Below are 24,453 nucleotides of genomic sequence, written 5' to 3'. Positions count from 1 at the left end.
CAGGGTTTATCGGTGTCTGTAGGGCCTAGGTTTAAGTGATTCCTGATGACTGTGCTTTTGCTTTTGCGTGTGTGTTTGATTAAAACATACGGTTTTCTCTTTGACTTTGAGGACCACTTCTCACTGCTGGCTGCCGTCACTGTGTCCTTCTAAGTTCCTGCATTAATTTGAATGCGATTAGATGGAAGTTCAGCTTCTTGTTATAAAGCCTTATAGCGGTTGTGACACAGCTGCATTTTAGATCAGGGGTTGGTAAAGAGGATCTGTGGGCCAGATCACCCCACTACCTATTTTGGTAACTTCAGCTTTATTGGAGCATAGCCACACCCGTTTGTTGACATATTGTCTATGACTGCTTTTCCACACTGGCAGAATTGAGAACTTGTGACAGGAACCCTGTGACCCACAAATCTAAAATATTTACTATCTAGCCCTTTATATCTTGTAGCCTCTGGAAAACAACTGTACACCCATGAGATAATAAGACCAAAAAAGCAAATAATTCCCTAGTTTTATGAAAATAGACTTGACCTTATAGACCCCCTAAAAGGGTCTTTGGGACACCCAGGGATCCCCAGACTATACCTTAAGAACCACTGTTATAGAACATAGTAGAATCCAGCAATCTCTAAAGCTGTGATGAGTTAGAAAACTTTTTTTAAATTACAGTAAAATATATAACATGAACTTTGCCATCTTAACGTGTGTGTGTGTGTGTGTGTATATAAGATTAGCCCTGAGCTAACATCTGTGCCCATCTTCTTCTATTTTGTATGTGGGACACCTGCCACAGCATGACTTGATAACTTGTGGGTACGTTTGCGCCTGGGATCCAAACCGGCGAACCCCAAGCTGCCGAAGCGGAGCACGCAAACTGAACTGCCACGCCACTGGGCTGGCCCCACCACCTTAACTGTTTTTTAAGTGTGCAACTCAGTGGCACTAAATTCACAATGTTGTGCAACCATCACCATTTCCAAAACCTTCTCATCGCCCCAAACACAAACTCTGTACCCATTAAGCAGTAACTCTCCAGTCCCCCTGGTAACCTCTAATCTGCTCTTCTGTCTCTCTAAATTTGCCTATTCTAGATTTTTTCATATAAGTGAAATCATGCAGTATTTGTCGTTTTCTTCTGGCTTATTTCACTTAGGATAATGTTTTCAGAGTTCATCTATGTTGTAGTATGTGTCAGAGGTTCATTTCTTTTTATGCCTGAACAATATTCTTTTATATGTTTACACCACGTTTTGTTTATTCATCATCAGTTGATGGACACATGGGTTGTTTTCACCTCTTAGCTGTTGTGAATAATGCTACTATGAACATGGGTGTACAAGTATCTGTTTTAGTTCCTGTTTTTCAAATCTTTTGGGAGTACCTAGGAGTAGAAAGTTGCTGGGGTCATATGATAATTCTATGTTTAACTTTTTGAGTACCTGCCAGACTTCTTCCATATGGCTATACCATTTTACATTCCCACCAGCAATGTAGGGGTTCCAGTTTTCCACATCCTTGCCAACACTTGTTGTTTTCCATTTTTTTTATTATAGCCATCCTAGTAGATGTGAATTAGAAAACTTACACAACCATTAGCAAATTCTCAGAGTAGCCTAATGATGTTGTTAATTGGTAACCGATTTCCATTCATATTTTCTAAATATTGTCACCCAAACTAATTTTAAGGGATTTCCACATAAGTACTCAGAAATGAATATGAAATATTCATATCTGATAGTTAAAATATATAATCCAATTTTGTTTTTACTTTTTAAAATTATTGTTTCCAATACATGCTCACTGAGAAAACACAAAATACAAAAGTAAAAAGAAGGAAACAAAAATCACCTTTTTTCCCTTTTTTTATTGTGGTAAAATATGTATAACATCAAATTTATCATTTTAACCATTTTTAAGTGTACATTTCTCTGGTAGTTAGTACATTCACGTTATTGTGCAAAACTAATCTCCACCATCCATCTCTAGAACTTTTTTATCTTAGCTGATTGAAGCTCTGTACACATTAAACACTAACTCCTCACTTTCCCCTTCCCCCAGCCCCTGGCAACCACCATTGCAATTTCTGTCTACGAATTTGACTACTCTGTGTACCTTGTATAAGTGGAATCATATAATATTTGTCCTTTTGAGACTGGCTTATTTCACTTACCGTAATGTTTTCATCCATGTTGGAACGTGTGTCAGAATTTCCTTCCTTTTTGAAGCTGTATAACAATATTCCATTGGATGTATATGTCACATTTTGTTCATCCATTCATCTGTCAATGGATGCTTGGGTTGCTTCCACCTTTTGGCTATTGTGAAAATGCTGCTATGAACATGGATGTGCAAATCAAAATCACTTTGATCCTGCAACCCAAAGAAAATAGCAGTTAGCATTTTGGTGTGCTTCCTTCTTGTATTTAATTTGTAGTGAACATACACACCCATGCCTAGACATACATATGTAATTCTAATAGAGATCATACTCAAAATAATTTTTATCCTGTTTTTTTGTTTTGTCTTATTCTTTAGGATTTTTTCTCATTGTGGTTGCAAGCATTTATTCTTATCATTAAAAGCATTTTCAAAAATGCCATTTTAAAATAGTAATCTAATGATTCATCACATGGATATTCCAAGATTTATTTAATCATTCTCCTCTTCTGGGATGTATAGCTTATTTCCAAGTTTTTCTGTTATAAATGATGTTTTACATCAGTATTAGACAACATGTCTAATATCTTCTTAAGTATGTCTTCCTAGGTATAGAAAAAGATGATTGTTTTCTCTCTCTGTTTCCATTGTGGGATTTTTCGTATTTTAATGGGTGTGTTTTAATTGGGAGGGTGATTAGATAGCACGTAAGGTCAAAATATTTGGAAAAAATATTTGATTATCCATAGTGTGCTATTCTAAGACCCAGGCAACATAATTTAGAGTACTTGTGTATAATTTTATTACAGCTAGGCATCATACGATCCCTTCTTTTGAGTGGTTTTTTCAGTTAACCTGCTCTATTCTTTTCACTGTGCATCATTCCTTTAGTCCTCCTGTACTTTGAAGTACTTTGGTAGTTTGAGGGGAATATCTCTTTGAAGTATAGAACAGTACTTCTTAACTATTAAATATAACTTGATTGTGGGCAAAGGTTTTATTAGCGACTAATTTCAATTAAAACGTTACTGACTTTCCGTTTTTCGTGAACGTACTAAGTAATTTTGTTTGTCATTTTTCTCTTAACTCACCTTTTTCCTCCCCTTCTTTTTCAGAATGATGACTTTCAATGAGTTTGCTATATGGATTTCTTTAAAGGACAGAACAGTAATGAAATATTTGAAGTACTTGTTTCTGAAAATCATGAACATTGACACAGATTCTACCTCGGTCAACTTTTATTTAAATCAGTGAATATTTATGTAAAAAATTTGGTTTGAAAGAGCTGAATGTGTATATTTTCATATATATAACAGAACAAAATATGTATTAATAGTGCTAACTAATATCTGTATTTTTTATTATTCCTGACTTAAATTACTCCTCAAAGTGTGTTTATACTGTGAATTAGTATAATGTATTGTTCACATTATGCTTTAATAATCTTTTTCTTAATGAGCCGTGATATATATATGTAAATATTCTTACATACTTGTTTTCAAAGTGTTTTTAGTTTTCATGCCTGTGTTTATAACCCATATCTTTTTCACATTCACAAAGTATTATCAACTTTGATGGTATGTTGTCACACTTAACTTTTTTCTTCTGAATGTAAAATTAATTATTCACCAATTTGCTGTCTGTCATCGAGGGGAATATATTCAGGTCTATTCTTATAACAGCAGAGGTCTTGATAAAATAATAATTACCATATGTGATTTGTTATTGCCAACTAGAAGAACGGTGATGGCAAAGATACGTTTATGTGTTATATACAAAATTATATCATTTTGGCTATCACATGTAATACAAATTCTATCAAATCAAAATAAAGCTATGTTCAGATTTTTGTAAATCAATAGAACAGAAATTAGGGACACTTTTCAGTAAATAAAATTCCTCACTATATTAATCTAAAATTTCAGAGTATAAAAATAGATGGGGTAAATTTTGTTAAAATTCTAATATACATTCAATAATATCAATTTTTTTGCTTCTAAACCTGTATGTTGTAATTTATGAGTCTTCCAGAACAGTATGTAAACACTGAACTGTGGCATATTAAATAGAAAACAACTTTTTACAATTAATATACAAAGTTGTAATTTTTAAGAATTTAGATATATACGTATATTAGTAGAAGAACAGAAGTACAAAACAGAATGCCAGATACAAAAACTAATCGTGTTTGAACCATAACCATTTAAAGAAAATCCTCTTCTTAATAGATTTCATTATGATTGCAAAAGAACTTAAAAACTACATAGGAAAGTGGAAGACCAACTATTTATGATACATGTTGTTTCCTCCTGTGGTTTAATGAAGTGGAGTGTATGTGTGTGTGTGTTTGTGTGTACCTGGGGGTGGGCAGTGCTCTTTTTCTAAAACTAATATGCCTTATATGTTCAGGTTATGCCCTTTGCAATAATTCAGTGTGTGTTTGGTGTGACATGGCTTACTTTTCCACCATCTTTGTAATTTTATGTATTCCATCTGCTTTGTGTGAATTCGTGTATTATAGCAAAATACAAGAGAAATGGATCTATTTGCGATGTCATAAGGAAAATCTTTTAATAAACATGTAAATAAAATAAAAAATATTTGTCCCCACCTTTTCCCCCAAAGCAACAGCAAGAACTATTTTGATAGATGTTTTATTTTTAATGTTTTCTATAATTAAAAAATGTGTAGCTTGCCATAATTATTTTCATAACCATGATACTACAATTTTTTAAAAATTAATTTTATCTTAAAATACTGAATGTTCTGACCTTTTATAGATGTTTTTAATTTGTTTTAAATAATTTTAAGTTATAGAGCTTGACACAAATTTTCTAATAAACTTTCCAGTCAATTTATTTTCTCTTTCTTACAGATAGATTTTTCTAGTTTTAGCCATATTCTTAGTTCTCAAATTGGGTACAGTTTATTCAATTCAAACTTTATCATGGTGGGATATGGGGAAATCCTTGAACTTAGCTGTCAGGCACTTTTTTTAAACTTTCATTTGTTTCCAATTAGTTCAAAATATAGGAAATGAAGTCAAAGTTTCTATTTGAAATCCATGTACAAAATGGTTAAACAAGAGCGTGTGTGTGTGTGTGTACATTTTTCTCTTTTGTGAATGGTCTTCGTTGAGAACATCAATTATCGTTGACTATGCCACCTGCTACCTGTCCTTATTGCAACTTATCACACATCTGATATCATACCCCTCTCTCTAATTCTTAGAAGATTTTAGCATCTGGCTTACTGTCTCTCTACTGTTAGTTCTTTCATCAGTCTTTTTATGTCGGTATCGTCTTGGAACAGTGGTTATTGACCAGGTCCGTACTTTGAAGTTACCTGGACAATTTTAATGAAAAGCTGATTCGTGAACCCTACACCAGTCCAGATAAATCAGAATCTCGGAGCGCAATGTGGGTATTTTTTTAAATTGTAGATTCTCTAGATGATTCTAACGTGCAGCCAGGATTTAAAATGCTAATTTAGAAACTGCCTCACCAAACTGATTTCATGGCCCACTAGTGGGACTCAATCTATAGTTTGAAAACACTGCTCCAGATCTTGTCATTTCCTCACAAAATCTCAACTTGTAGCATCCTGTTCACCTCTCTTTCTAGGTCATTCGATTTATTATGCCTATCCTAACAATTGCTTGATTCTACCCGGATCTCCAGACCGTTGATTCTGTCACTCATCCCTTGTCTGTAAGTCCGTCACTCTCCCTCTCCTTGTTCTCTAGCATAGACATCATTCTCCTTGCATATACCCTAAATCATCTTTTCTCTTTGAACTGAGAACTCAAATCTTGTTTATATCCAACTACTTCTCTGTATATTCTCTGTTTATTCTCCAACTACTCTGCATCTGTACTAAGTAGCTGAACGTGGCTGGAGAAACAAAACCATGCTGACTTTTCACTTGAAATGTACAGCCCTGAAGATCAACGGCCCACAGCACTGTATGACAGTCCTTACACATTTTCCTGGTCAGTTCACACTTAACCTCTCCCCAACAAGTGTCTCACAGCTTCTCCGCTCTACTCAGACCTTCTGTCCTCCCTCCTCATTCTCTGCTTGTTTCTTTTTTCACTGAGAAAATGGAAACAGTAAGACTTTTTCACCCTCCAGGTCTATTAATAACACATCTGAATCCATATAACTTCCTTCCCTCCTATCATAACATGAACTGTTCCATCTGGTTGTGACCAGTATCCCTTCCTTCCACTACTTAAAAACGCTCCTGCAATTAACCCCACATTCCTGAGTCATTTTTGCACTATTGGCTTGTTCCCACTTGCATACATACCTCCCATTTTAAAATCCTCCCAGACCCTACCTTTCCATTTTTAGCACACTTTATAGCTAGAATTCCTTGAAAAGAGTTATCTTTACTCACTTCATCCCCTTTTTACCCCCACTTTTCTTCTTGGACTTTTCCAGTCTTGCTTTTTTCTCGTTACTCCAGTCAAACCATTCTTGTCAAGGTACCAACAACCCCATGTGTTTTTTATTTCCACTATTACCTTTTTCACAGCTAATATTTCCACTAGTGCTTTTTTGTAATGTTTTGTACTTACTTGATGCTGCTCCTATGTTCCTCTGAGGAAGGAGTGGGCATAGATATAGCTTTAAAATGAATTAGTTTATCTGAAGATAAGATGGAGAACTTCTTCCAGAAAGCATCAGAAATAGAGATTGAAAGTGTAGAAGAAAAGATAAGCATTATAGAGGATATTACCAACATCGAGGTAATAATAAGCCTTAGAAAAGAGAAATATTAGAAAGGAATGCAGAAAATATTTTAAGAAATAATGGAGATAAATGTCCCCAAATCAAAGAAGGATATAGTCTGAGGTCTTTATTAAAAGGGCTCAGAGAAAGCCAAGTAGGAGAGAAGGAAAAACCCACATTTAGACACAATATCAAAGAAAGGAGAGAAATTTATATAAAAACTTCCAGAGAGAAAATGGGTCACCTAAAAAGAAACAAGGATCAGTTCTGCATCTATTATGGACTGAATGTGTCCCCCTAAAATTCCTGTGTGGAAATTCTGCTCCCCAATGTGATGATGTTAGGAGATGGGGCTGTGGGTAGTAATTAGGTCATGAGGGTGGAGCCCTCATTATTGGGATTAAAAGAACTTGTAAAATGAACCTTGCCCTTGTAAAAGGAACCCTAGAGAGCTCTCTTGCCCTCTCTGCTTTGTGAAGATACAGCAAGAAGTCAGCAGTCTGCAACCCAGAAGAGGGCTCTCACAAGAACCCAGCCATGTTGGCACCCTCATCTTGGACTTTCAGCCTTTGGAACTGAGAAATGAATATATATTGTTTATAAGCTACCCAATCAATGGTAAATTGTTACTGCAGCCCAAATGGACTGAGAACATCAAACTTCTCCATAGCTACACTGGAAACCAGCAGTGTAGTATTTTTGGAGTACTGAAAGAAAAGAATTTTGAACCTATTAACTTTATAACTAGCTATGCTATCATTCAAATCTGAACGTATAATAAAAATGTTCTTAGGCATGCAAAGTCTTGGAAGTTTTATCAGGTGAAGATCCACACTGAAAACACTTTTGGAGGAAGAGAAGTAAGCATAGAAAATACTGCAAGAGATATGTGAATTAAAGATAATCAAGTAGCTTGGCAAAGTCTGTTGTACTAATAAAAAGAGGGGGAGGGAGAAAAAGAAAAGGAGAAAGTATATCCGTAATAATTCAGGACAAAAATTCTAGAATCTGGATAATACCAATGCACTGGGTGGTGGGGAAAAGGAGAAAAAGAGCACATAGGAACGTGAGAAGAGGTGAAATACTTGTCTTGTTGGGAGAGGATACAAATATTGATGTTTCAGGGAGAAATAACACAAATATGTCTTAAGAGCAACTATCATAATGATGTAACAGTAAACACTTACGTAGGACTTTATTCTTACCAAGCACTATTCTAAGAGTTTTAACATATGTTACCTTATTTAATTCCCACAACAACCATATTCTCCTTTGTTCTCATTTTACAGATGAGGGCACAGGCAAGAATTGCCCATGGACACATAACTAGTAATGGTGAAGTCACTTTTAGACAATTTTTAAAGAGATTTAACATTTAAATGAGCGTAACAAAACTTTTTCTGCAATAGAAAGCAAGAAAAGAGGAAAAAAAGAAAGTTGAAGTTCAGTAGGTGGAAAATATGAAATGAGATGGCAGAAATAAATCCTTATGTTAGAGTAACCATGATAAATATAAATGGATAAAATTCATCAATTAAAAGACAAAGTCAAATTGGATTTAAAAAATACGTCAGCTACAAGAGAAATATATTTAAAAATAAAAAGGCATAGAAAGTTTGAAAACAAAGGATGGAAAAAGATTTACCAGGCAAATGGGAACCAAGAGAAAGCTAGAGTACTTATCATCTGACAAGATAGAATTTTAGGGGGGGAAAAAGGTGTTATATACTGGTCAAGAAGAACAGAACAAGCGGATATAGTCATCATAAATATACAGCCAAATATATATATATATATATATATATAAAACTCCACACCCAACAAACTGAGTACGCATTTTTTTAAGCCCATTTTTAACTTTTAAAAAATAGACCACATATTAACCCTTAAAGGAAGCGTCAAATTCAAAAGGATTAAATCATGTAAATCGTTTCTCTGACCATAATGCATAAAATTAGAAAATAATGAAAGGATAGAAGAAACTTCAATGTGTTTGGAAACTTAAAAATTTGCTTCTAAATTACTCTTTGCTAAAGATGAAAATCATAGAGAAAATGAAATAATTTAGACCGGTAGTTAATGATAATAGAACCACTAGAATCAAAATTGTGGGACATGTAGGAATAATTAGAGGAAAACCTATAACTTTAAATATGTTAATTGGGAAATAAAAACTTAACAAACGAGCAAGCATTTAACTCAAGGGATTGGAAAAAAGTAACAGCAACCTCTGCTCCCCCTTAAAAAATAATGGAAATAATAAAGGACAGAAAACAATGAGTTAGAGAACAATAACATCAACTGAAAAAATTGAGATTAAAAACCCGAGTTGGATCTATAAAAGGACTTATTATTAAGCTTTACTTGAAATGACTTATCAAGAAAATATACATAAAATTCAAAACAAAAAAGAAATAACTACAAAAACATCAGATATCAAGAAAATTAAAATATGAAGAATGATTATATGCTAATCTATGAAATTTTCACGAAAATTAAAAATGTTGAAATTTGGTGCAAGAAATAATATTGAACTCAACTAGAACAATATGTGTTAAAAAAAATCGAGACATGGTCAAATATGAAAGGTCTGGGATTTTATTTTACCTTATTTACAAGCTAATAAGTTAACCTATTGCTGTTTCCTGGGTGCTGGCAGAAAATAGGAGACCCCCTGGGTCAGAGACAAAGGCCTTTGTTACTCATGGCACAGCTGGCAGCATTAGCATCATGTTTGCACTGGTTGTCGTTAATACTCCAAGCCCCCACAGGGGCATGTGGAGGAGCCCAGAAGAATTCTAGGCATGCAGAAGTTCATGTCACAACCCAGGACCACTGAGTTTAGGGAATCCATCTCTTTTACAGAAGCAGTTAGTAAGCTTGCTCTTTGTCACAGAAGGAGACGTTGCCTTATCCCACAAGGTTGCTCACTGCAAACACGATGCTGAGGAATGGCCTGAGTAAATATCAATCAGGGCCTTGCATTCTTGGCCTACCCACAACAAAAATGTACAGGGATGCTAAGGGTCCATGGCAAATTGCCTTTCCCAAGGATAATCCACCCCTTGACCCTATACATTCTTAGCCAAATTTGAGTTTTCGTATAAGTATGCCACTCCACTGGCCACCCTGCTTAATCTGTCCAACAGAGACTGGGGCCAAACCTGTTCAATTTGTCGCATGTAGCATCAATCAAGGCTAATATCAATAAGATTCCCAGCAGCAGGAAGAAGCTAACCAGCAGTACTGACCTCAGTCATGCCTCCCAGGATCCCAGACACAGCCAACTGTGAGTAACTATCATGGGGAGCAGTGGGTTGTTTTAGACATCCAGGGTGTAGTCTAAAGTCAACTGTTAAACATTATAAGTCATGCAATGTAGACTGACCTGCTAATCTCCGGTGTTATCGCCAATGGGGTAATAGATGAGCCAAAAAGCAACCCTCACCCACAGAGAAGAGAAAGTCCGTGGCCATCTCTCCCTGAAACGCAAACAGATAGCCCAAAGGGTCACAAGTTACTCCAGTTGGGGGTTTGTTGTTAAACCTGATTTGGATCATCATTACATTGGTTTGGTTAAGAACCATGGGCCACATCACTGAGTAGTTGCAGCCTTGATACCTATACATGGCATAATCCGATGCTGCTCAGCAGTCAGGAGAAGCATATGGATTTGTATCAATGAAATTTTAAAAAGATTGTGCTTGTCTGTGTGTTTGTACATGTATAAGGTAGAGTCCATGTTCGGGAACTGCCATTAATGGCATTAGGCATAGCAAAATGGATCAAAAGCGGCCACGCCCACATGAGATTTTCTGTCTTCATAGCACGTGGACAGGCATGACAGATAGAGCAGCAGGTCAGACTGCCAGCCACTGCAGTTTCTTGATTCAGGCAGACCATATGATTTTTTGCCAGGCTGCAATGTAGGCTCTTTGTAGGGGACAAAGAAAGCATTCATTGCTATTGGTTTGGGCCCCACTCAAAGAATGCTGATTTGTGGGTTAGCTGATATAAAGGACCAAATAGAATGCCCAAGTGAGGCACATACTGTCTCCAGTTCCCACAAAGTCCAACAAGGAGCTGAATCTCCTTTTTGGTGGAGGAGAGTGGAGGGGCAGACATACAGCATTTTTTCCTGGCGTGCCCGAGGAATTGAGCATTGTACATCTGCCTCTATAGTCCCAAAACACTTCACTTGACAAACTGGCCTGTGAATTTTGTTGGGGTTTATCAGCCACCCCTGCTGGTGTAGAGGTGATAGGGGCCTTGAGAGACTTCTGACTTCCGATCAACAAGAGGTCACCTACAAGGTGAAAACTTTGAAATCAGAAGGTAGAGGCAGAAGTCCTAAATCCTGGCTCACCCACTAGTGACAAATGGCAGGGAGTTTGTCCCACTAGCATGTCTCTACTTTCAGCTCTTCCCTGATTGGGATAATCCCCTCTGACACTTATGGGATGGGAAGTATAAGCATATAGCACGTCAATTCCTACTATACGTTCAGATGTACAAGCAACAAGAGAGCATTGATTTAGTCCAAATGGTCCCACCTATAAGGTCATATTAGCTTCTCTCCCCTACTCTGAACCCTACCCAAAACCCGTAAGTTAAATCTGAGCACTGTCTGATCAGGTAGGATGGTGACTGTGTCTATATCCAAGGGAACCATAAAAACTTGAGTCCTCCTTCCTTGAAATTCCTCACATATTCACACAGAGTGTGTATAACCTTCAGTCCTCCTTGGAGACAGGGAGACCTTGACCCAGTGACTAGGCTCCTTAAAGTAGCACGACTTTCCTGAGGTCAGGAAAGAGAAGGAGGGAGAGATGAGAGGGTGTAGAGGGAGAGAGCAGCTCCTCCCCAGTAAGCAAAGCTTTGCATTTACTCAACTAAATGAAACCAAAATTCTGTGTCCTTACTGCTGACACCATTTATTTCAGCTTTGGGGACCCCTTGACTCAAGAGCCATGGTCATGTTTTCTTTTGACCGTCCAGGGCTTACTGCCCCATTGTCATAGTGACATCCCTTTCATATCCCACCTGAGGAGGAGAACACCACTCAGCAGCTTGTTGCAATCCCACCTCTCATTGCTCAGCCTCTAAATATTTGTTAACAGGTAGGACAGCTGGGGACCCTTATTTCCCCCCATCATCCAATACTTGAGTGAGAGCATTCACTACCAGCTCCTGTGCAATCTTCTCATAGCCCCTAACCTCATCCTTTCTCTTCCAGATAGCCACATCTCTCAGCAACCTATGCTTGCTGTCCAAACTGGGAAGAACTGTAAGCGGTCTGAAATTTTGTCCTACTCCCAACCTATCAGGTTGGACTGCCACACGTTCTTGAGTGACCAGCTGAAGACATGAAACTTCTGGCTCAGAGACAAAGCTCTTTGTTACTGCACAGCAGGCAGTATGAGTTTTGTACCAGTTCATGTCCTCCTATCCTCTGGGGACCATGCAGGGAGGCCTAGGTGGATGCTGCACATGCAGAGGGTTTACATCACAGCTGAGAACCGCAAATTAGGAAACCTCAGTCCTCCATAAGAGGCTTCAGGCAAACCTGCCCAACCTTTGCCCTGGAGGGAGATGTTAACTTCTTTATATTGGACTGCAAACAAATCTGGCCCCTGCTCTGGGGTGACATTATATCTCCCAAAGCTGTATGAACACGCTTGAAAAGATAGTCCAGAGCAAAAACTGTCAGTGCCTCTCCTAAAAAGACATGCAGAAATGAGGGCTCAGTGGAGAATTGTCTCCCAACACTTGTAATGTTAATTTTTTTAAATGTGGTAAAATATACATAAAATTTACCATTTTAACAATTTTTAAGTGTACAATTCAGTGGCATTAAATACATTCACAATGTTATGCAGCTGTTATCATTATCCATTTCCAGAACTGTAATATTATTTTTAATGCACTGCTGGTTTTGGTTTTCTGGTATTTTATTCAGATTTTTTATCTCTGCTCATAGGTGGGGCTGGCCTGTAGTCATCTTTTGTGTGAAACACCACTGTCTAGCTTTCATGTCATAGTTGCTCTAGCTTCCTAGAATGAGTTGTGAAATTTCTCTTTTCCCATGCTCTGGAACCCTTTGCATTACATGGGAATTGATGGCTCCTTGAAAGTCTGTTAGAATTGACTCGTGAAATCACCTGGGTAGGCGTCTTTTTTAGACGAAAACGTTTGCTCACCTTTTCAATTTCGTCTACAAATATTGATCTATTCAGATCTTCTCCCTCTTCTTAAGTCAGCTTGGTAATTCAGTTTTTCTGGAAAATCTATTTCATCTAGATTTTTATTTTTTTAATTTTTTTTTTTTTTTGAGGAAGATTAAGCCTGAGCTAACTATTGCCAATCCTCTTTTTGCTGAGGAAGACCAGCCCTGAGCTAACATCCATGCCCATCTTCCTCCACTTTACACGTGGGACGCCTACCATAGCATGACTTTTGCCAAGCGGTGCCATGTCCACACCCAGGATCTGAACGAGCGAACCCCGGGCCACCACGAAGCAGAACATGCGCACTTAACTGCTGCGCCACCGGACCGGCCCCTTATCTAGATTTTTAAAAATCCATACCTCAGTTATTTCTCTTTTCTTGTGAAATATTTATTTTTTGTTTCCCTTCACTAATTGACCAGAGATTGGCCATTTTTTCCCTAAGAATCAACTTTTTATTTTGTTGATTAAATGTACTGTTTGATTTGTTTTCTATTTCATTAACGTCTGCTTTCACTCCTTCCTTCTTTCTGCTTTCTTTATTTGTTTTTATTCCTGAGTTATATACTTAATTTTTAATCTTCCTTATTTTCTGATGTATGCATTAAAGGCTATAAAATTTCCTCTGAGAACCTTGGGTTGCACCCCCACAGATTTTTTTGTCATTACTGTTTCTCATTGCTTTCTAAATAAATTCCAATTTCAGTTCTGGATTATTCCTTAACTGAGGTCACTGTATGATTTATCATCCAAGTCGAGACACTTTTGTGAGTGAAATATATACACTATGTCAGGACAACTGGTGTAAGCCAGAGATGTTCCAGGTGAACCAGAAAGTGTAGTCACCCAATTTTTAACACAAGTTACTTAAAAGGAAGTCTTAAAATTTTCTAATAAGATTTTGTTACAAATCTCATTTTGATCAAAGAATGTGATCTGCATGGATTTTGTTTTTTTGAAATTCATTGAAGTTTTTGTTTTTTGGGGTTTTTTTTTGGCCTAAAACTTGGTTAATTTTTGTACTTTTCCAATGGTTTTGCACAGAATGCATATTTTCTGTTTCTTGGGTACACATTTCTTGATATCTGTTAGCTCATGCTTGTTAATGCACTATATAGTTATCTTTGTCTATGTGATATGTCAATTTCTTAAAAAAGTTAAATTCTCCCACTATGAGAGCAGTTTTTTTTGTTTTGTTTTGTTTTTGTTGAGGAAGATTGGCCCTGAGCTAACATCTGTTTCCAATCTTCCTCTTTTTGTTTGAAGAGTATTGTCCCTGAGCTAACGTCTGTCCCGTTCTTCCTCTGTTTAGCATGTGGGACTCCGCCACAGCTTGGCTTGATGAGTAGTGCATAAGTCTGTGCTCGGGATCTGAACCTGTGGACCCCAGGCTGCTGAAGCAGAGCGCAAGAACTTAACCACTACACCACCAGGCTGGCCCTGAGAGCAGATTTTTAACTTTTCCTTTTTTTCAGTTTTCGGCTTAAATAAATTCAAAACATCTATTGTTTGATATGTGATGTTTCAGGGCTGTTATATATTTTTTTTGTTGGTTTGTACCTTTTAGCATTTGATACTTTTTACTTTGAAATCTCTTTTATCAGATATTAATATTGCTACTTACACTTTCTTCTTCTTCCTTTTTTTTTTTTTTTTTTTTGCTGAGGAAGGTTAGCCCTGAGCTAACATCTGTGCCAGTCTTCCTCCACTTTATATGTGGGTCACTGCCACAGCATGGCTGATGAATGGTGTAGGTCAGCAGATGGGAGCTGAACCTGCACACCCGGGCTGCCGATGCAGAGTGTGCCGAACTTAACCACAACACCACGAGGCCGGCCCCTTTTCTTTTTTTTTAACAGCTTTATTGAGATATAATTTATATATCTCCATACAATTCATTCATTTAAATTGTACAATTTGATGATTTTTAGTATATTCACAGAGTTATGCAACCATTACCACAATCAATTTTAGAACATTTTCATCATCCCAGAAAGAAACCTCATACCCATTAAGGTCACTCTCCATTTTCCCCCAACACTCCTCTCCCAAACCATGAATTTACTACTGTCTCTATAGATTGTCTGTCGGGACATTTGATATAAATGGAATCATGCAATATATGGTCTTTTGTGTCTGGCTTCTTTCACTTACCATAACGTTTTCAAGGTTCATCCATGTGGTAGCATGTGTCTTTTTATTACCAAATAATATTCCATTGTATGGATAATATCACATTTTGTTTAATCTATTTGACTGTTGATGGACATTTGGATTGTTTCCCCTTTTTGGCCATTATAAATAATGCTACCATAAACATTCATGTTTTGTGTGGATATATGTTTTCAGTGGTCTTGAATGTATACCTAGGAGTGGAAATTCTGGGTCATATAATGACTCCACATTTACATTTTTAGGAACTGCCAACTGTTTCCCAAAGTGGCTGTACCATTTTACATTACCACCAGCAATGTATGAGGGTTCTAATTTTTCTACATCCTCACCAACACTTGTTATTATCTATCTCTTTTATTACAGCTATCCTACTGGGTGTAAAGTGGTATTTCATTGTGGTTTTCATTTTCATTTCCCTGATGGTTAATGGTGTTGAGCATCTTTTCATTTGCTTATTGGCCATTTGTATATCTTCGTTGGAGAAAGGTCTATTGAGATCCTTTGCCCTTTTGAAAATCGGGATATTTGTCCTTTTAATTATTCAGTTATACAAGGTCTTTATATTTTCTGTATAAAGTCCCTTATTAGATAAATAATTTGCAAATATATTTTCCCATTCTGTGGGTCATATTTTCACTGTCTCGACGGCATCACTTGCTGCATGAAAGTTTTAAATTTTGATGTAGTCTAATTTTATTATTTTTTCCTTTTATTGTTTGTGCTTTTGGTGTCATATCTAAGAAACCATTGTCTAACTTATGGATGTGAAGATTTAATCCAATGTTTTCTTCAAGAGTTTCATAGTTTTTATGGGCCGGCCCGGTGGCCGAGTGGTTAAGTTCTTGCCCTCTGCTTCTGTGGCCCAGGGTTTCACTGATTCGAATCCTATGCACAGACATGGCACCGCTCATCAAGCCGTGCTGAGGTGGCGTCCCACATGCCACAGCTAGAAGGACCCACAACTAAAAATACACAACTATGTACTGGGGGGCTTTTGGAGAAAACGGAAAAATAAAATCTTTTTTAAAAAAAGAGAGTTTTATAGTTTTTATATTTTTGGCTTTTACCTTTGATCTATGATTCATTTTGGATTAATTTTTGTATATGGTGTGAGATAGTGGTCCAGATTCATTCTTTTCTTTTTTCCAGCCTCATTCTTTCGCATATGGATAGCCAGTTGTCCTCATATGCTTCTTTTTGTCAGTATTTACCTAGTATACTTTCCCATTAATTTATTTTTAGATACCATCATAAGTTGTAATTTAGATGTAAGATATGGAAGATACAACAGTTATCCCCATTTTATAGATTTAAAAAAATTATATAATCATTTTCTAGTCCTTTTCTAGAATTTTAGATGATCTCTCTATTTTTATTTTTTAAGTATGCTTTTTGGTGAGGAAGACTGGCCCTGAGCTAACATCTGTTGCCAATCTTCCTCTTTTTTTTTCCTCCCCACAGCCCCAGTAGATAGTTGTATATCCTAGTTGTAGGTTATTCTAGTTTTTCTACGTGGGATGCAGGCAAAACATGGCTTGATGAGCAATGTGTAGGTCCGCACCCAAGATCTGAACCCGTGAACCCAGGGCCGCCAAAGCAGAGCATGTGAATTTAACCACTGGGCCATGGGCCTGGCCGCCCCCAGTTTTACAGATTTGAGGCAATGTCTCAAGTTAAGTGAGTTATCCAAGGACCCATGCATAGGGACAGAAATTAGTACTATGGATAGGATAGGTGTTCTGATTCTCAAGCCATCCCAAAAGGTACTGCTTTCCCTCTGAGCCATTTAAATAAGCCCACTTTATTTACCTTAAACTCTGAATATTCACAACGGCCCATCCCCTGGAGTGGTCAGAAGGGAGTTACTAATCTTAGACCTGACTAGGGGAAACTTTCGAAATGATGGTATACTTCAATTTTCTCACTTTGGAGGTCAAGCCTGTTGGGAAGACACAACAGGATTCTGAAGAAGTTGCAAGGGACAATTAAGATACTTCCTACACCACAATATTTCTTCTGCTTTAGCTTTTCTCTATCTTTTTTTCTTTGTTATTATCGATATGACTTTTACTTGCACAATTAATTTTTGTCCCACTCAGTTCATTAGTCTCGTCTCTCTGTGAAAGATTTCCCTATTGTACGCCTTCCCTGAACATTAAGGAAATTCAATGTGACTACACAGGGAAAGGATGATAAGCTGACATGGTGGAATACAGAATCAAAAGGCTTTGGAGATCCATGGTATAACTCAGGGTTTCTCAACCCTGACACTATTGACATTATGGACTAGATCATTCTTGGTTGTGAGGACTGTCTTATGCATTGTAGAATGTTTAGCAGCATCTCTGACCTCTACCCACTAGATGCCAGTAGTAGCACCTGCCAACCAGTTGTGGCAACCAAAAATGTCTCCAGACACTACCAAATGTCTCCTTAGAGAACCAAATTACCCAGAATTGAGAACTACTGGTTTAACCATATAATTTCTTTCTCATGTCCTTCCTATAAGACAGCAGTTTGATGGTTAAATATTTTAAAAATTGCTAATGTTCTACATCTTTCTTTTGTATTGTCTTATGGTCTTTGAAAATCTATGTCTTAACTGCAAGGCAGTTAGCTATTTCAAAAGTGGAATAGCGGACTGATACCTGGTTTGATGTGCCCCACTATCATTGTTATTATATGTAGTAATATGAACCAACGTGTTTGAAAAGTGAGGGAAAAAACAGCACCTGTCAAAAATGGTGCCTGACAGCTTCTGATTTCTGAGGCCCATGAGACACAAAGTCCGGCTGGAAAGCTCTGAGCATGAATTCTCTAGAACTCTTTCAATATATATATATATTTTTTTTGAGGAAGATTAGCCCTGAGCTAACTACTGCCAGTCCTCCTCTTTTTGCTGAGGAAGACTGGCCCTGAGCTACCATCCGTGCCCATCTTCCTCCACTTTATATGTGGGACGCCTACCACAGCATGGCGTGCCAAGCGGTGCCATGTCTGCACCCGGGATCTGAACCGGTGAACCCTGGGCCACTGAGAAACAGAACGTGCGAACTTAACCGCTGAGCCACCGGGCCGGCCTCTCTTTCAATATTTTAAGAGTGTATAATTTGGGGTATCTTGCCCTGCAAAATTAAAAGACTGTAGACTACACTTGATTTATGTAAATATGAGTTTTTATAGAGTGTGTTTTCATGTAGTTGGCAAGACTATAATATGTCAAGAAAAAGACCCCAGTTACATGTTCTTACAGATTTAATTTTTGCCTTCTGAGAACTTCTAGGGCTGCTGGAGCAAATCAAAAGGAACTTGCTCAACCCTTTATGAAACTCTTTATTATGCTTATTTGGAATAAAGCAGACATTGTTCAGAATATGCAAGCACTGAACAACTGAATGATACCTATATTCACAAAAATACCCAAACATATTTTATGCTGCTGGTTAACTAAAATGTTTCATCTTGAAAAATCCAGTTGGATAAGGCAACATGCTCTGGATTCTCCCAGCATCAAAGTGGCTCCTTCTAAGTCATGCACCTGCATTAAAATTATTAGTCCTGTTTTTGGCATTGGGACATCCTGCTCAATATCGACTACCTATTAGGGTTACCTCTCATCTTTTGCATCTTTTGTCACAGCGGACTATTTTGGCTTTGTTTTCCATTTCCTGATTAATAATGACACTAAATTATTTTTAGCATCTTTGCATGCAGAGTGAATGAAAAGATCACCAGAAACTTATTTCCGTGTTTCATCAAAACAGTCATAGCAAAAAGTATGGAGAAAAAAGTCTCAGTGTTTCCAGTTAAGCCACAAAAGGAAAAGATAAATATTTTCCTTAAAATATCAAAGTCAGTATTGAATTTCATTATGGTTGGGGACAATAATGTCATTGTCACTCTGTTCAGATGTACAGCGACTCAGCAAAGCAATTTCGAACCTTTTTATTTGTGTGGCATCTTTCAACTTGTCTAACTTTCAGGAGTCTTAATGCCATTTCTCATTGTTGGGCGCTCTGTAGGGCGAAACTCTGGGTTCCAGTTCGCCCCGGTCAGTCTCTGGGTCATCCAGGTAACAGGGGCCGGATTTGCATCCCATGGGGGTAGTGACTGTTGTCCCAGATGCTTGCCCCATGCAGATGCGCCTCCCTGTGAGCCCACCGCCGTAACCTCAGACCCCACGCGTTCAGCTGCCCCTCGGGCCATGCCCTGCAGCGGTGGGGAGGGCACTGATCAATCCCACGCCCTTCCCTGTGGCCCGCTCCCGGTTTCTGGGGATCCAGGGAAGAAAGCCGTCCGGTACGTGCCATCCCCGGCGGCCGCGAGAGGGAACGCGGGGCGCCGGGTGCCCCGCGGCGTCGCCCGGGGGTCCAGGCGCGAAGCCGGGCGGGGCCGCGACGCGGGTCCGAGCGCCCGAGGCGCCGGCGGAGCATGTGACCACGCCGCGCGGGGCCGGGCGCGCAGTGCCGCGCGGTGGCGGCGGCGGGCAGAGCAATGGAGGCCGCGGCCGCCTGAGAGGCGGGTGCGCTGCCGGGGCTGCTGCGGAGCTGCTGGTGCTGCGGGGCTGCCGCGGGCTGTGCAGCCGCGTCCGCCGCCCGCGCGGGACCGCCCGTCGCCGTCCGGCCGCTCGGCCAGCCTCGGCGCCAGGCGGGGACCTCAGGTGAGCGCCCTCTCGGCCCGCGGCCGGAGCCAGACAATGGGGGCAGCGGGCGGGCTTCTTCCTTCCACTCGCGACCCCCCGGGCCGGGCCCCCGCGGCGCCCCGGGATTCCCGACCTTGCCCTTGCCCTAGGGGCGTGGGCTCGGGGCGGCTGGCCGTGGACTTCGGGGCGGTGTCCCCGCGTGTGTGTGCGGCGCGGACCCTCCCCGAGGAACCGGCGCACGGTGTGCACCGCTTTGGATCCCACGCAAAGGAACCTGCGGACGGGCTGCAACCCCGGGAACTTGCAGAGAGCGTGGGACCTTCTAATTCCCTCTCTCCTTCCCGCGCCGCGGCATCATGTCCCGGGGTCCCCGGCGCGGGTCCTGGCTGCAGCGGGGGGCAGAGCGAGACCTCGCCGTCTGGGATCTTGGACGCTGACCAGGGTCAGCCCTCTCCCCCCGTCAGAGCTGCATTGCTTTGTTTAACCTCTGCCAAGCCAATTCGCACAAACTCTTGTTGCCCCAATTCTGATGAGCCACCAGTTTGATGGCTGAGGCAAGACAAAGGTTTTCCCTGTTTACCAAGAGCTGGAGCCGGGAGACCGCACGCTGCCAGTGGTGTGAAATGTGTTTTCCTTATCTTCTCCCAGGGGTTCTTGCAGTGGCTTTCCTGGTTCTATAACCGTCCTTTCTTGCAGAGCTCTGTAGTGGCGAGATTGGACCTTCTAACCCTACAGATAGGGTGGGTGGGGTATGGCTTTTATTCATGGTTATCAGTAAACAGAAGGGCAGACGTTTACATTTTATATGGGATGTTTGCAGAATAGAGGCATCGTAATCATTTTCTGAATTCTAGATTTTTGAGAGAGAATATATATGTTCAAAGACACACTGATTCAGTGGGTGGGGGAAGGGAGAAGAAAACCTAGTAACTGGACCATGTGTTGTGAAATTTTAATATGGTTTTATGAATAATGGCCTGGAAACTGATCTGCTGTAGGTGACGGAGTGTCTGTGTAGGGGGTGGTGGTGATGGACGGGGAGTGGTTAGAATACAAAGAATAAGGCAATTTTAGTAAAAGGTTCATAGTAAACATCCTGTAGCAAATTTTTAATTCATTTAGCTGTCATTACATCTTTGTCTCCCTGTGAAAATCACCTATAGTAGTTGTTGAATTATATATAAAATGGCTAACAATTATCTGGCATTATATGTGACTCAGGAATCTGAATACAACAATCAATTTTGAGTAATTTAAAAAGTCAACAAAGACACCTTCGCTACTGCCTCCTTTATTCTGTGAGAAAACTGAGTCCTGGTTCAATATATTCAACAGAAAATAGTCTGTACTAAAAAAAACCTCAAAGGCAGATTTTTTAAAGAAAGATTTTGAAAAAATGCATCATATTGAGGTGATATTGTTGCGTTATAGATGACTTCAACTCAAAAATGTGAAGGGATAAAAATAATGCCACCAGATCACCACTTTGCAGTATTACCTAAAATGTATTTTATTCAAAACCTTATTTTTACAGGCACCTCTGACGTCGAGAAACTTTCACTCTAAAGACTTACTAGTACTTAGCACTGAATTTGGATTCAGGAAGATAATTATACTGACTTGACATACTTAGGCAATTGATGTGAGAAACAAAAGCCACCACACAGTTCTTTCTAAACTATAAAGCACTACGATAAGTGTAAGTTGTTATTGCTAGATGGGGAAGCTGTATTTAACAGTTTTCTCTTACGAGATTTTGGAAATTAATTGAAATTAGTATGAAATTCTCCAGGGCAAAGGATGGTCTTTCAGTCTTTTTTTATAGTCCACATCTCTAATCTGGCGTATAGTAGGGTTCAATAAATAGTTGTGGAAAGAATGAATTAATGCAAAATAAAATACCAACGGATAGGGAGCTGGCCTGGTGGCGCAGCGGTTAAGTGCGTACATTCTGCTTCGGTGGCCCGGGGTTCGCAGGTTTGGATCCTGGGTGCGGACATGGCCCCGCTTGGCAAGCCATGCTGTGGTAGGCGTCCCACATGTAAAGTAGAGGAAGATGGGCACGGATGTTAGCTCAGGGCCAGTCTTCCTCAGCAAAAAGAGGAGGATTGGCAGCAGATGTTAGCTCAGGGCTATTCTTCCTCAAAAAGAAAAAAAAATACAAATGGGTAAAACATACACACGGATTGAATTGGTTTGCTTCTTTTAGTATAATGAACATTAACTGAAGGCTTACTGTGTGCCAAGAACTGTGCAGTGTTTCCATGCACAGGTTATAGAAGCCTGGCGACCTTCCTTTTTTGATCCTGTTGTGTGTATGTTTCTGTGAAGAACGGGGCCCCTGGGTGGTATTAATGATCGGCTCATATGACCGAGTAGCACAATAGAACATTTCACTTGTTGTATGTACATATACTTCCTCACAAAGGCCTGTGGGGAGGCAGGGCAGATACTATCATTCCCATTTTGTAGGTGAGGAAATCCAGACTCAGCGAGATTAAATGACTTGCCAACTCCTTGCCACTGAAGCGCCAAGGCTGGGGACTCGATCTGGATCTCACGCCTAGAGCTTTCTCCTCTGAATCACACTGCCTCCTCCCAGAGAGGCTGCACCTCCCGAAAGATCCCTCTCCAGTTAGGCCTCATGAGAAAGTCTACCTTTTGAATAACTTTTATATAGGGAAAAGTTATAGTTTACAACCTAGTGCTTACTGAAGTGGTTAAATGTGCAAATTCTGGAGTTAGGTGACTAAATTTGAACCCTGGGTTTACCAGTTACCAGCTCTGCGTCCTTGGCAAGTGACTTAGTCTGTGTCTCAGTTTCCTCATCTGTAAAATGGTGGAAGTGATAGAACCTGCCTCATAGGATTTGGGGGAGGATGAGATGAAATAATGTGTCTGCTTAGCACAGTGTCTAGCACAAACTAAGCATTCAGTGTCAGCTAATTATTTTTATTCTCATTATTATAATGTAAAGCAGTGACTTTTAAACTTTCTTTTTTGCGCAGTAAGAGATGTATTTTACATTGCCATCCAGTATACATTACAAATATGTTTAATTTTTTAAAAGTCTCATGAACCAATGCTTAGACTTCCCATGTGTCATGCATTCTTATATTTTTTATTCTATTTTATTTAGGAATGCCACCTGAGATCCACTAAATTTCGCATCCCATTAATGTGTCAGGACTTGCGGTTTGACAAGCAACTAATGTAAAGGATAATCAGATTAAGTGCATTAAAGAAAAATTTGTTATTGAATCTTTATATTTTTCCTTCTAATGATTTGGAATTTGAATATTAAATTACACTAAAAATAAGTTCTTAAACATTTCTTAGTAACTAGTCATTTATTGAGTATTTATTATGGTCCAGGTACTGTGCTAAACAGTCTGTTTATATATGTTATCTAATTTAGTGCTCACAACAGCCTGTAACTTGGCCTTGTGTTTCCATTTGATAATTGAAATTAAGACTCAAAGAGGTTTTATTAACTTGCTCAAGGTCATAAAGTTAATGAGAGATGAAGCAGGAATTCCAACTGAGTTCTGTTTGACCCCAAATTTCTCTGCTCTCCCCCACGCTCTGTTCTGATGTTCTCTCACAGTGATTTCTAAAGATGTATCATTTTTCTTTTACGTAAATTTGAATGGCAATATTGAGAATTTACCCATTGTAGTACATGTCTTGTAGTTTCCTTTGAAAGGACCCATTTGAAGAAAATTTTCAAGTTAGTGAAGTAAGAAAGCACACTGGGTAGACTAGTAATTCATTTTGACTTTGGCTGGTCTTTGATGTAAATATTTTGGAATAGCTTCTCAGGGTTTTATGATGGAGTCAATTAATTGGTCAGTTTCATTGAGCACCCAAAGGTTTAATATATCTTCAGAAGAGACATGAAATAGCTGTGTAACTATAAAAAGGCTTCATTACAAATGAATGTCGGCTTTTGTTAAGGCACAAAATGAAGACTCAAGAGCTACAAAGAGTATTTAATAGTATATTGATTTGTCTCAAAATCACCAGGCAGTAAAAGCATTTATTTTGGAAAGTACTTGTAAGAAACTACCACTAACTGTCCTATTAATTTTTTTTTGTATTCAATTCTTTGCAAATGTTTCTTAAATTTTTAGCAGTGTTTTAATTTTTTGCTATTTCTGAAACTTTCCTCCTCTTTGAAAAATATTGTCAGAGGGGATTGAAGAATGTTTTAAGGAAATATATTTTATAAATGATACTTAGAATACACAAATAGATGATTTTCAATGACAATGCAAAGGCAAATTTCACTGTTTATTTCACAATTATATCTTATAGATTCAGGCCCTTTAGTGTCTGGTTTGCGTATTGCTGTCGACATGTAGGAGTGTATCTTGTCGAAAAGCTGATTCCAGGTGCTTAAAGATATATAAATATGTTCCTGCTTTTGTGTTATAGCTTCTGCATACATGGAGCTTTAAACTTTTAACTGTATGTTGAAACAGTTTAGTTGTTGAATTAAGGTTAGTCTTTTCAC

The 24,453-nt window shown here is 38.9% G+C and overlaps 2 protein-coding genes across 19 annotated transcripts in view; both read left to right on the top strand.

Moving 5' to 3' along the window:
- The window catches only part of CEP135 (centrosomal protein 135), a 72,648-nt gene extending 64,953 nt beyond the window's left edge, over nucleotides 1-7,695 (top strand). For all 4 annotated transcript variants that reach the window (XM_070612883.1, XM_070612884.1, XM_070612885.1 and 1 more), the window contains exon 26: nucleotides 3,273-7,695. The gene's annotated coding sequence lies outside the window, so the exon portion shown is untranslated. The remainder of the gene's footprint in view (nucleotides 1-3,272) is intronic.
- A 12,026-nt stretch (nucleotides 7,696-19,721) lies between these two features.
- The window catches only part of CRACD (capping protein inhibiting regulator of actin dynamics), a 308,280-nt gene continuing 303,548 nt past the window's right edge, over nucleotides 19,722-24,453 (top strand). For 7 of the 15 annotated variants that reach the window (XR_011538724.1, XR_011538726.1, XR_011538725.1 and 4 more), the window contains exon 1: nucleotides 19,737-19,955. The gene's annotated coding sequence lies outside the window, so the exon portion shown is untranslated. Of the gene's footprint in view, nucleotides 19,956-24,453 lie in introns of all 15 variants that reach the window. The other 8 variants (XM_070614781.1, XM_070614778.1, XM_070614794.1 and 5 more) reach the window with 5 other exon arrangements.

Source organism: Equus przewalskii, chromosome 3 (genome assembly GCF_037783145.1).
Source record: "Equus przewalskii isolate Varuska chromosome 3, EquPr2, whole genome shotgun sequence".
Taxonomy (NCBI): domain Eukaryota; kingdom Metazoa; phylum Chordata; class Mammalia; order Perissodactyla; family Equidae; genus Equus; species Equus przewalskii.
The sequence above is the reverse complement of the archived record's forward strand: the minus strand, read 5'-3'. Positions and strand labels throughout refer to the sequence as shown.